This window comes from Palaemon carinicauda, chromosome 43 (genome assembly GCF_036898095.1).
Source record: "Palaemon carinicauda isolate YSFRI2023 chromosome 43, ASM3689809v2, whole genome shotgun sequence".
NCBI classification, from domain to species: Eukaryota; Metazoa; Arthropoda; class Malacostraca; order Decapoda; family Palaemonidae; genus Palaemon; species Palaemon carinicauda.
In genome coordinates, this window is record NC_090767.1 from 12,685,082 (window position 1) to 12,698,328 (window position 13,247).

At 52.3% G+C, this 13,247-nt stretch overlaps 1 long non-coding RNA gene across 1 annotated transcript in view; it reads right to left on the minus strand.

Annotated features, from left to right (window-relative positions):
• LOC137633626 (uncharacterized) overlaps nt 1–12,648 on the minus strand; it is a 123,977-nt gene extending 111,329 nt beyond the window's left edge. Inside the window, exon 1 of the long non-coding RNA XR_011042314.1 lies at nt 12,574–12,648. This is a non-coding gene — a long non-coding RNA (uncharacterized lncRNA). The remainder of the gene's footprint in view (nt 1–12,573) is intronic.
• Nucleotides 12,649–13,247: the final 599 nt, after the last annotated feature.

Here is a 13,247-nt window from a genome sequence, read left to right on the forward strand (position 1 = left end):
TTACATGGGGTGACTTAACCCTTAGGTAGGGTGGAAAGTCCCAGCCTTACTGGCTTTGGCTTTGCCCGGGGACTCAGAATTCGAGTGAGCAGCACTCGAGAAAAGGAGTCCCTGTACCTACATAAGCTTGTGTGTGAAGGAAAGAAGTGTGACTCGTCCTAGGAAGTTGACCTGAAGTCCTTTAGATGGAAATCTAGGTTAGGACATTCCCAATACCAACTCGTCAGGATATGGGGGACGCGACAGTATGATACTAATACAAGGAGCACAAGGGAGCATGGTTTACCTGCAGAGGTTTGAGGTCAGCTATGGAGAGAACCCAGGATGCTGCTTTCCCCAAGAGAGGGGAGGATGAAGAAAAGAGTAAGGGCCAGACATACTTTTTCATTCATGCAGTCTAAAACCGGGTAACAACCTTCTGCTACCTGTCCATTAAGGAGCCTGAGGTTAGACCAGCTGTTGTGCAGCCACCACAGGGCCGATAGAGAACGTATCGAGGCTCCTGTGGGTCACGTCCTGCAGGTAGTGGGCTGTGAAGGTCGTTTGACGCTTCCAGACCCCAGCTTGTAGCACCTGCGTCAGAGAGAAGTTTCTCTTGAATGCCAGGGACGTTGCGATGCCTCTGACATCGTGTGCTCTAGGACGACGTGACGGAGGCGAGTCTGGATTCAGGGAATGATGGATGACCCTCCGAATCTAAGCTGAGATGGTATTCTTGGTGACCCTCCTCTTCGTCCTTCCCGTGCTCACAAACAGGGCTTGCACGCGAGGACGGACTGCAGCTGTTCTTTTAAGATAATGCCTCAGACTCCTTACTGGGCATAGTAGCAGATGGTCTGGGTCATCTGTTACAGAACGAAGACTCGAAACCCTGAAGGAGTCGAACCGTGGGTCAGGAACCCCAGGATTTTGAGTCTTAGCAACAAACTCAGGGACGAACCTGAACGTTACCTCCCCCATCCCCTTGAATGGGAGACGTCGTACGAGAGACCATGAAGTTCACCGACCCGCTTGGCCGAAGCCAGAGCGAGCAGGAACACCGTCTCCCAAGTCAGGTGATGATCAGAAGCCTGGTGTAATGGTTCGAACTGAGGTCTCTTAAGAGCCCTGAGAACCCGAACCACGTTCCATGGAGGAAGTCTCACTTCCGACAGAGGGCAGGTAAGTTCGTAGCTTCGTATGAGCAAGGAAAGTTCCAGCGAGGAAGAAATGTCCAATCATTTCAGCCTGAAGGCCAGGCTTAAGGCTGAGCGATAGCCTTTCACCGCCGAGACCGAAAGGCGCATTTCCTCCCGCAAATACACAAGAAACTCCGCTATTGCTGGAATGGTGGCATCGAGGGGAGAGATATCCCTCCCACGACACCAACCACAGAAGACTCTCCACTTCGCCTGGTAGACTCCTGCAGATGACTTTTGCAGGTGTCGAGACATCCTCTCCGCAACTTGTTGCGAAAAGCCTCTCTCTGTGAGGAGATGCTGGATACTCTCCAAGCGTGAAGCCGAAGCGAAGCTACGGCTTTGTGGAAGATGTTGCAGTGTGGTTGCTTGAGTAGCTCGTGTCGTGGAGGGAGTTCTCTCAGGAGTTACGTCAGGAGCTGCAGAAGGTCCGGGAACCACTCTGCATGATGCCATAGTGGAGCTATCAAGGTCGTCAACAGGTTGACCGATAGTCTGGTCTTGTTGAGCATCCTTCTCATCAGACAGAACGGTGGGAAGGCGTAGACGTCGATGTTGTCCCACCGTTGTTGGAGGGCATCTTGCCAGAGCGCCTTGGGGTCCGGGACTGGGGAGCAGTACAGCGGCAGCTTGAAATTCAAGGATGTCTCGAACAAGTCCACTGTCGGGGAACCCCACAGGGGAACCCCACAAAGTCAGGACTTTGTTGGCTACTAGAGGATCCAAAGAACACTCGGTACTCACTATCTGCGAAGCTTTGCTCAGACTGTCGGCGAGCACATTCCTTTTGCCCGGAATGAAGCGAGCTGATAGTGGAATCGAGTGGATTTCGGCCCATCTCAGAACCTCTACTGCAAGATGGGATAGCTGTTGTGAAAAGGTACCTCCCTGCTTGTTGATATAAGCCACAACTGTGGTGTTGTCACTCATCACCACCACAGAAATACCAGCCGGGGGCTGTTGAAACTGTTGAAGGGCCAGAACTACGGCCTTCATTTCTAACAGATTGATGTGGAGGTACTTTTCTGATTCTGACCACCGGCCTGAGATCCTGTGGTTCAGAACGTGGGCCCCCCACCCTTCTTTTGATGCATCCGAGAACAGCATCAAATCCGGGGGGAGGACGAGAAGAGCCACTCTCTTTCGAAGGTTTCCGTCGGTCAACCACCACTGCAGGTCCGTCCGTTCCACAGGCCCTATAGGGACCAGAAAGTCCGGGGAATCGTAGCCTTGACTCCACCTGGACTTGAGCCGCCATTGCAGGGATCTCATCCTGAGGCGGCCGTTTGGAACTAGACGGGCCAGGGAGGACAGGTGACCTAGAAGACGTAACCAAGATTGGGCTGGATGCTCTTCCCTTCTCAGGAAAGGTTCTGCAACCCTCCTCAGCCTTGTTATCCTGTCGTCTGATGGAAAGGCTTTGTGGAGATTGGTGTCCAATATCATGCCTAGATATACCAGTCGTTGAGATGGAAGCAGAGAAGACTTCTCGAGATTTACCAAGATCCCTAGATCCTGGCAAAGTCCCAGAAGCTTGTCTCGGTGTCGAAGAAGGGTCGACTCCGAGTCTGCCAGGATCAGCCAGTCGTCCAGATAGCGAAGGAGACAGATGCCGATCCTGTGTGCCCACGAAGATATCAGGGTGAACACTCTGGTGAACACCTGTGGTGCTGTGGAGAGACCGAAGCACAGCACCTTGAACTGGTAGGTCTTGCTGTCTAGGCTGAATCTCCAGTACTTCCTGGAAGATGGATGGATTGGGATCTGGAAGTACGTGTCCTTCAGACCCAGTGTGCACATGAAGTCTTGCGGTCTCACTGCAAGTCTGACCGTGTCTGCTGTCTCCATGCTGAACGAAGTTTGCTTGACAAACTTGTTCAGAGCTGAGAGGTCGATGACAGGTCTCCAGCCTCTAGACGCCTTCTTTACAAGAAAGAGTCGACTGAAGAAGCCTGGGGAGCCGTCGACGACCTCTTCGAGAGCATCCTTCTTGAGCATGGTCTCGATTTCTGCCCGAAAGGCTAGGACCTTTGCCTATCCCATGGCATAGGAGCTCAACGACACTGGATTTGCTGTCAGGGGAGGAAGAGATGTCGTGAACGGGACGCGATATCCTTGGCTGATCACAGAGATCGTCCAGGAATCGGCCCCGAGTTGCTGCCACCTGAACGCGCAACTCTGCAAGCATCTCCCCTCTGGTGGACACGCAGGGGGATTGCCAATCCTAGCGTTTGCGGCCTCGGCCGCTCCCTCTAGGATTCTTGCCTCCCCTGGGGGACTTCCCACCCTTCCTGTCCTTGATGGGAAAGGGCTGCTGTTTGGACACCTTTGCCTTTGCTGCCGGAGCCGGTTTCGATGTCCTAGACTGATGAGGCTGTTGTTGTTGAGGTGCTGGAGGCTTGTAGGGTCTGGCTGTAAGAGCCCTTTTGAGGAAAGAATCGTGATTCGACTTCCTCCACCTCTCAGCTGTCCGTTCCACATCCTTGGGCTCAAACAGGCTCTTTCCAAGGATGGAAGAGTGTCTGAGCTTGCAGACATCCACGGCTGGGACCTTCGCATGGAACCTCTCGGTCACCGCATCACGACGCTTCAAGATCGAGTTTGCCCACAAGTTCGAAACTTGGTGAGCTAGAAACTCAATGGTGCGCGTGCCCGAGAGAAAAAAAAGTCTCCATGGCCTTCCTGGTGCTCTCCTTGGACAAGTCCTCGGATCGCAACAGGATGCCCAGAGACCCCAGCCAGACATCCAGCCACGAAGTGGCCTGCATGGCACACTTTGCGACTTTCTCCTGGCTCAAGATCTCTGCAGCCGAGAATGTCACTTGCCGGGCATAGAGTTTCTCAAGAGAAATTCCCCTGGAGAGCTCTTCCACAGACTGGAGGAGAGGAAGAGCTAAACAAGACTCCCCCATCAACTCGAAGTACCTCCTTTGCTGCACGCGAGGAGGTGGGAGGAGTTTGTTGCCGGCAGGGGAACGGCTGGAGGAGGCGAGTTCGGAGAGCTGGCTCTCAACCTTGTCTCTGGGGCTCTTAACCGCTTGGGACCAGGGCAGAGCCGCACTGGCCTTCGGAGGTTTTTGAGTGCCATAGACTTGGTCCAGAACCGTATCCTTGCCCTCGCGAGGGGCGATCTCCGGGTCCTCGAACCTGTTGAGTTGCCTCATCAGACTCAGGACTTGCCAGAAGGCATGCTCCGACTCATGCAGCTCTCCTCCTTGTGGACTGGCAGCAAAGTCTCCTGTCCCCAGCTGCTCTACTTGGGGGGACATGCGGACGTTCTCCTGGGGTCTTGCTGGCTCTGGTCGAATCCGGGCTGAAGACTTAGGGACGGTCTTCGAGTCCTTGGGCTCCCTCCTAGGAGAGATACAGGACTCCAGTAAAGAAGTCTGAGGGCCCCTCTGTGCTCCCACACGAGACGATTCTCCTACTCGAGGTGGGGTTCCTCCCATTGGTGCCATGGGAGAATGTCTCACCTCGCTGGACTCTCCTGAGGACGGAAAGGCTTCGTCCACAGGGGAAGGAGAAAACGTCTGTCTGAGGGGGGGAGGGGGGGGGGGGGACCGGCATTCCTGACGGACTTCTTGGGAGCTGGTTTAACCCTAGGAGATGTCCTTCTCGTCAGCGGGGACGAGGCTGCCGTTGGTTTGAGGCCTAGATCAGCGAGGGCCGGCTTAACCGCCTGGACGACCGCTTTGACCAGAGACCCGAACCAAGGCTGACAGACTTGGTGTCAGCGACTCCTGCTGGAGGGAAGGGGATTGGGCGATCCTTAGGAGCGGACACCACAAGGCCTGCCTGAAAAGAAGAAGAGTGTTGCCTAGACCTCTCTGAAGATTCTTCCTCCTCCTGCAAGTGCGCTGCTCTGCGCTTACGGGGTGGAGATCGTGACGACGATGATCTGGAAGTACGCGCCGCTCCAGAGGACTCGCAAGGTTGCCCGTGCTGCGAAACCCGGCGGGAATCGCGGTCGCACTGGCACTCACGCAATGCTAAAATCGCGGTTTCGCGCGCGGACGAACGTTGGCACGCAGAGATGAAAGCGCGGGTGCGCGTGGTCGAAGGGGCGCGAGAGCGTGGGCGAGCGGGCGAAGAGGTGAAGGTGCGCGTGGGCGCGGTTGTAAGGGAGAGCGCTGGCGGCCGGGGAGCGATGGCGCAAAGGCCGAGAAGGCGATCGACTGCGCACAGGCGAGTTAGCGCGTGGGCGCGTAGGAGACCTTCGGCGATCCGACTTGAGGGCGCGTTGGAGAGCGCTTGCGTGCAGGCAAAGGATCGCACGGGTGCGCGGGAGATTGCTGGCGCGTAGTGGCGTGGTCGGGAGCTATCGGTTGGGCCGCAGGACCAGAAGGTGAAGTGGCGCGTAGAGGCGAATGCTCGCGGGCTTGCACCGGAGACGTCTCGTGGGCGCGCAGAGACTCGACCAGGTCTAGATGAGCGCACAGGAGAGTGCGCGCGATGGCACGCAGGCAAAGGCTGGCGCGTGGGCGGGGTCTGCGGGCGCGCAGGAGATCGATGGCGAGGGGGCAAAGGAACGGATTCCTTGCCTGCACCCAGATCCGGAGATCGTGGGCGCGCAGACGTGCACTGGCGAGCAGGTGATCATGGGCGCTCAGGAATACGTGGGCGCGCAGATGTGCGCTGGCGAGCAGGAGAGAGCTGGCGCACAGGAGATCCCTGACGAGTAGGAGAGCGCTGACGCGTAGGAGAGCGCTGGCGCGCAGGCGAGCAGAAGATCTACGGCGAGAAGATGTGGGGCGCGAAGAGTTTGAAGGGTCCACAGCAGGAGAGCGCTTGCGCGCAGGTAACACCTGCCGCTTAAGGGACTTACTCTCCGTGGGAGATAAGCCCTTATGCCCCGAAGGGACCGGTGCCCGTTGGAAAACGGGGTGCGTAAGCGCCCACAGCCCATCTGCGTCCGCAAATGGAGAAGGAAGGCTAGCAGGTCTGGCAGACGTGGGGGATCGCGAACGATCAGCTGAGAGGTCTAGCGATGCGGCTGCAACGGTCTGCTCATGTCGAGGAGGCTCCTCTGCGGGAGACGTCGGAGGCGAAGAACCGAAGAGGCGCCTCCTAACTCCCTTGTAAGGGGAAGGAAGGCCTCTACAGCGAAGAGGAGGGCGAGCCTTATGGCGAAGACGACCTCAAGGGGCAGCAACACCATCGTCGGTCCTCCGCAGAGGAGTCTCCATCAGTGAACTTCCGGGGGGGGGGGGAATCACCCGCAGGAGAGACCGTTGGACCCAGCTCCTCCCTCGAAGGATGTTCGGAGGGGGGAACTGAGCCCTAAGCAACATCCGCAACAACAGCAGGGGTTTGGCCCGACCCGTCAGAAGCCTCTGCCACAACAATGTCAACAATAGACAGAGGATCAACCTCTGCTATTACCGACAACTGTTTAACAGCTGCACCCAACTGGATCAGGTCAAACAGGGCTTCCCTGGAGGTCGAGCCCTTAAGCCCCAAGGAACCCCAAAGCTGCAAAAGATCATTGTTAGAGACGGAGTCATCAACATCAAAATCCTCCCCCGGAGGTGGAGCTGCCTCGCTATGGGAGGCAACTCCCTCTCCCAAACCCTGAGGTTGGTCAACAACAGAAAGGCCTACGCTACCACTCGACGGCCCCTCGCGAGAGACCGATCGAGTGGGAGCTTCGGAGGAGGTTCGGGCAACGGAATTAGAGTCTTTGGAACCTTCCTTCTTCAAGGGAACCCTTGAAGGAGAAAGGTCACGCTTAGACTACTTCTTACGTCGCCGGGAAAACCTCTCCCACTGGGAGGTAGACCACTCCCTGCACTCACTACAAGTTTTATTCCTATTACACCGTTGACCTCGGCAGTATGTACATACGGAGTGAGGGTCGGTCTCGACCGCCAACATGAACGTTCCACAAAGGCGGTCAGGAAGTCCAGGGCACTTCCGCATGATGAGGCTAACTTCCAAGCACACGAGCTGTGAGAAAAAGTAAACAAATTAAGGCTGCCAAAAATGTGAGGGTGAGACAGACAGGTCTGATCATCACCCAAGCCAAAAGTGAAGTGAATCAGTTCACCGGTGTGTGAGGGGGGAGGGGTAGCTAGCTACCCCTCCCCTACCCCCTCGCTATTTAGCGAGAGGGTAGTTAACCCTCGTTAAAAATCTAATGGCTCGTCATTTCAGCTACGACGAAAGTAATACCCCATGTAAATATCGTGGTTTGTATTTCGGTTACGGAACAACTAAGTCTTGATGAAGACTGGTACTGTCTTGGAGTCCTTCAACTCCCTCCTGGGAGGGATGCAAGACTCCAACAACGACGAGGGGAGGCTCTTCTCCACCCCTACCCGAGAAGACTTTACAGCGCGAGGTGGGGTTTCCCTCATTAGTGTGATGGGGGAACGCCTCACCTCAAAAGACTCCCCTGAGGACGGGAAGTCTTCGTCCGAAGGGGAGGGAGAAAAAGTCTGGGGGAGGGAGGAGGCCTGCCTCAAAGACTTACGAGGAGACAGCTTTGTCCTCGGAGAAGTTACCACGTCTGAAACTCCTCTTTTCCTCTTCAGGGGAGTAGATGCTGCCAAGGATTTGTGGCCCAGCTCAGAGAGAACAGGCTTAAACGCCTGCGTGACCGCTCTGATCATTGCCCCAAACCAAGGCTACTGGCTGACGGCTGCGCTGTCAGACACTCCCTCTGGAGGGAAAGGGAACGACCGATCCCTGGGAGGAGTTTCCAAAGGGGGGTTCGCCTGTAAAGAAAAAGACGGAGAAGAAATGTCCCTGGACCTTTCAGGAACCTTCCCCCCTGCCGGCGAGTGCGCTTGCGGAGGGGGGGGGGGATGGGGTGATGGCGACCTTGCCGCGCGATGTCCTGCAGCCTCGAGCGTGGGAGGGTAATGGCGATCGCGCTGGGGAATACCCGGGGTCGCGAGCGGGTGAATGTTGGTGTGCGCGCGCGCGAGGGCGATGGCGCGTACGAGCGCGTGCCGGAGACATCAGAGGGTGCGCAGAAGGTAGATTGCGCGCGAGGGTGAATGATTGAGCGCACGCGCGCAGGATCAGGATGAAGAGCCCGTGCGGGCGATAATACCGTTGGGCGCGTGCGCGCAGGAGAGGCATCTCTTACGCGCGGGCGAGCATGTGTGCGCACTTCAGGCTGGGAAGATGGGCGTGGATGCGCAGGGCACGCGCATCCTCGTGGGTGACTGCGCGCGAATGCGTGCTGGCGAGGGATGGCGCGCAGGTGAAGACCGACAGCGTGTTAGCGAGCACTGACAAGTAGGGGAAGCCTTCAACTTCCCTACTGCGCCTAGATTGGAAGATCGTGGGCGCGCAGGATATCGTTAACACGGAGAGCGCTGGCGCATTGGTGAGCACTGGCGCTCAGGAGAACGATGGCGCGCAGTGGCGATTAGGAGAGCGCTGGCACGCTTTAGCAGGAACATTATATAACGGTGAGCGCCGACGCGCTTTATCAGCATCGTCGGCAGCAGGTGCGCGCTGGCGCGATAGGGACGTATGCGCCAATTTGCGTATACGCCCTTGTTGCCCAGAAGGGACCGTTGCCTGTTTTACAAAAACAGGATTCGTAGGCGCCCACAACGCATCAGCAGCCAGGAACGGCGACGGCAGGTCAGCAGGTCTGACAGGTGGAAGGTCGGTGAGTCCTTTGTAAGGACGACCTTCCACCAAAGGTGATCGCGAACGATCCGCAGAGAGTTCCAAGGTTGTAGCAGGAACAGTCGGAGATCCATGACGAGACTCCTCTGCAGCGGACTGCAACGATGACGTCGAACCGAAGAGGCGCCTCCTCACACCCTTGTGAGGTGAAGGAAGGCAGTCCTCCTCAGAAGAGTCTCTGTGAGTGAACTCCCCCGAGGGGGAGAATCACCGGCAGGAGAGACTGTTGTACTTTGTTCCTCCCTCAAAGGTTGAGCAGAGGGAGAAACTAAGCCTTCAGCTACAGCAGGTTGAGCGATTGCAGAGGTCGAAAATACCGCATCGGAAGCCTCTGCCACCACAACTCTCAACGATAGACAGAGGATCAACCTCTGTCAAAGTCGGCGATTGCTTGACAGCGGCACACAACGGGATCATGTCAAACAAGGCTTCCTTGGAGGGCGAACCTTCGAGCACCAAGGAAGACCATAGCTGGAATAAATCATTAGTGTTTACATTAATATTTAATTCCTCCCCCGGGGGAGGAGGTGGAGCTGCCTCGCTAGGGGAGGCAACGCCATCTCCCGAACCCCGAGGTCGGGAAACAGAACTATGGTCTACGCTACCACTCGATAGTCTCTCGGAAGAAACCGATCGAGCGGGAGCTTCGGAGGAGGTTTGGGCAAGGGAAGAAGAGTCCTTGGGATTTTCTCTTTTCAAAGAAACCTTCGAAGGAGAAATATCCCGCATGGACTTCTTCTTCCGTCGCCGAGAAAACCTCTCCCACTGGGAGGTAGACCACTCCCTACACTCACCACACTTATTAGTTCTATCACACCGTTGGCCCCTACAATAAGGACAAAGGGTGTGAGGGTCCGTCTCGACCGCCGACATAAACGTACCACAAGGGCGGTCGGGTAATCCAGGACACCTGCACATGATAGCAAAGGCCAACTTCACAAACAAAACTGTAGGAGAGAAAGCAAAAAGGCATCAATGGCTGTCAGAGGGGCGAGGGTGAGAGCTGACACGTCCGACTACCACCCGAGCCGAGAGCAAAGTGAGCTCAAGCACAGGTGTGTGTGAGGGGGGGGTAGCAAGCTACCCTCCCAACCCCCGCTAACTAGCAGTGGGGTAGTAAACCCTTGTTAAAATTCTAATGGCTCGTCATTTCAGCTACGCCGAAAGTAATAACCCCTATTAAATAGCATGGTTTGTATGTCAGTTACGGAACAAACCACTAGTATGATATGACACCTCATGTCTGAGAATCCAGGCATCCTCTCCTCGAGCCTAAAAAAGATATCTATTTCTTTCGGTATATAAGTGGGGCATTCGATCAACTAATGTCTCACTGTCAAGGGTACCAAACAGTCATCGCAATATGGTTGGTGTTGGCCATTTAGCAGAAACTCATGTGTCAGCAGAGACGACAAAGAGAAGTCTCTCACTTTCGGGGCATTATGTTATACCTCCAAGGAGATATGAAATTTGTTATTTCTCTCATTTTATTGTCATCTAGATTATCAAAGTGCTGTTGCCAATTATTATAAAACACACAGAAAGACAAACTAGCGATCAGCAAACTGACGACTAGCCATCGCAAACTACCGATTGGCAGTCGGCGAGACTGGAGCTAGCAGATATACGAGCTGCAGTAGGTCGAACAGCTGGTTAGCGAACAGCCGATGGTAGTCCACTAGTCTATCTGGAATAACCTTTCACAACTTGCTGTGAAAGCTTCTCCGTATAAAGAGATGTTGGAAAGTGACCAGACGAAAAGATGTAGGGGAGCTATGGTTCCACGGAAAATTATCACATGTGGATGTCTGAGTAGATCGTGTCTTGGAGGGAGTTTTCTTGGGACTTCTGTCAGCAGCTGAAGGAGGTACGGGAACCATCCTATAGTCAGCAACTGCTCTGGAGGGGACTGAACCTGCGTACGTTTAAGGCCGTCGTCAGTAAGATGATCAGGAACTGCTGCAGTCACAGGCGAAGAACCAGGTGACTGGACACAGGCAGCAACTTTGACTTGCACTCTTTACGTAGGCTGACAGCCGAACAGAGTACAGTAGTACGATGTCGTTAGAGCTGAGGACAAACAAAAACGAAAGAAATGAAAAACCCACTGGGGAAAACAACCTAACCCGTGGTAGGGAAAGATGTCCCCCAAGAGGTACAGGAACATGATCCAGACTAAGTGCCCCCTCAACATGATTGACAATAAGTATTTCCTCTGACGGCTGCCACCATAGAATGAGGAGAGTACGGCATCATCAGCAAAGAGGAGAAAGACAGAAGTTAAGCTCTGGGTAGGCCGCAAGCGCCCTTCCCTCCGATGAACTAGCAGGGAGCAAGCGACATCTACTTCAGAACGGAAGAGTACCCAAACAAGGACGACTCCCCTGCGGAGGAAGCCAGTTCAGTGCACTCGGAGTAGCAGGGGAGGCCACCAGCCTACGGGTTTTCCGGCGTCAAAGGGGGAAGAGATCATAAGCGAATGCTTTTCCGCCCATGGAGAAAACGCCGCACTACGCTGTCACAAAAACGGCAACACTCACACTGTAATGATGAAAGAATGATTATGTATATATGAGAACATTCCATGAATGTTTAAACATATATACAAACAAAAGTAAGTAAATGAGAGAAAAGTCAAAGGCTAGTAGAAAAAAAAAAGCTGGGTGGCAATATGAACATCTACTCTCACCGAGACAAAAGTAAAAAGTGACGAGACAACACAGGTGTGTGTATGTGTAAGCCGAGTAGCTAGCTACGCCTCCTACTCCCCGCTAACTAGCGGTACGGTAGTTACAACTCATCAAACGTCTTATGCCTGGTCTTCCAGCTTCGCCGAAAGTATAATCTCTATAAATAGCAAAAGGGTTTGTACTCGGTGTCGGAACAAATAATGATTAACATAGGTGATGAAGGACATGGATAGGAAGGATTCTCATCATCTATGCGAATAGCAGGCTCCAATGATTGGAGCCTTCATAGTTTGATGGGACAGCCAAGGTGTAAAGTTTCTAATTAAAACTGAAAAACCACATTTAAAGGAGTCTTTGTATATCAGCGTCAAGTTTCTCCAGCGAGCATAAAATATGGACACCAAATAAACTAAACTTCTCCCCTTAACCTAACCTACAAGCCGCGTCATTGTTAGTCAGCCGTCATCATACATACCTGTGGCTGCTATCATACATACACCCACATTTTAAAATGGAAATCAACAAAAGAAAACTACCTAACCTAACCTACCAGGGGCGAAAGGAGAGCAACGGAAATCTCTTATTAACGTATATAACTCTGTTAATATTGGTTTTTTCCAATAGTCTATCAGAATAAAAAACAATCAATTACCAAATATCTATTCAATAATATGAGTTATAATGTCCTAACTAATATTGTACTATTCTATAATAAAACCAAAGTGCCTATGTTCCGATGAAGCATTATTCTACTACGAAATGAAATAACAATTTCAATAGCTACATATAATAAATAGCTGAGGATCTGCCGTCCTCCAATCCGTGTCTTTGAGGTTAACTCACCAAAAGTACCTCGTTAATGACACCACACACTACAACGAACATCTCAAGTAAGGGACCATATGAATTTTGCCTCCTTCGGTACGCGATCCTCCGCAGGATTACGCCCCATTTAGCGACCTCAGAGTCTTCCGCGGGGTAAATAACCGCTGGATAATGACTTAAAAGTCTTGTAAATAACGTCTAATAAGGTTAAACAAGGCGAAAATAACGCTTACCACATCGGAGTTCTGGGCACACCCTCGAGATTCACTAAATGTTGTTGATAGAGATGAGTGTGACGTCACGAATATGCGTTCGAGCCTCACTTTCATATGTTTCTTTGTTGTTCTTTATCTTTTTTTAACCTTTTTTATTATTTGAGTAAGATATAATAAATTTATTGGAATTTAAATTATTTATTCATTGGTTATAATTGTATTTTGCGATGTTTTATTGTTATTTTAAATGATTTCGAAATACTCAAACGCATTCATGAAAGATAACTTTTAATGGGAGACTAATGTAGTTGTACGTGGTATAAAACTACAATGATTCTTTCTATTTAATAAAATATGAAATAAAAATTCAAATAACAAGTACCAATACAAATTAAAATGCGATTTTAATAGCATATATTAATTCATTATTATTCTTTTTAGTCTAACAACTCTCTTTTTTATGAAATATCGCCTATGAAATCGTAGAAATTTGCTAAAATCGTCTTCATTTGCGATGTTTACGATACTTCCACGATATTTTTACCGTCTCAAAACTACGATTATTCAATATCATTCATGAAATAAGTATAGCTCAGGACGATAAGATGGTCAGTGTATTAAAGTATCTTCATCTTGTTTAATAAACAATTTGGTTCTCTCTCTCTCTCTCTCTCTCTCCTCTCTCTCTCTCT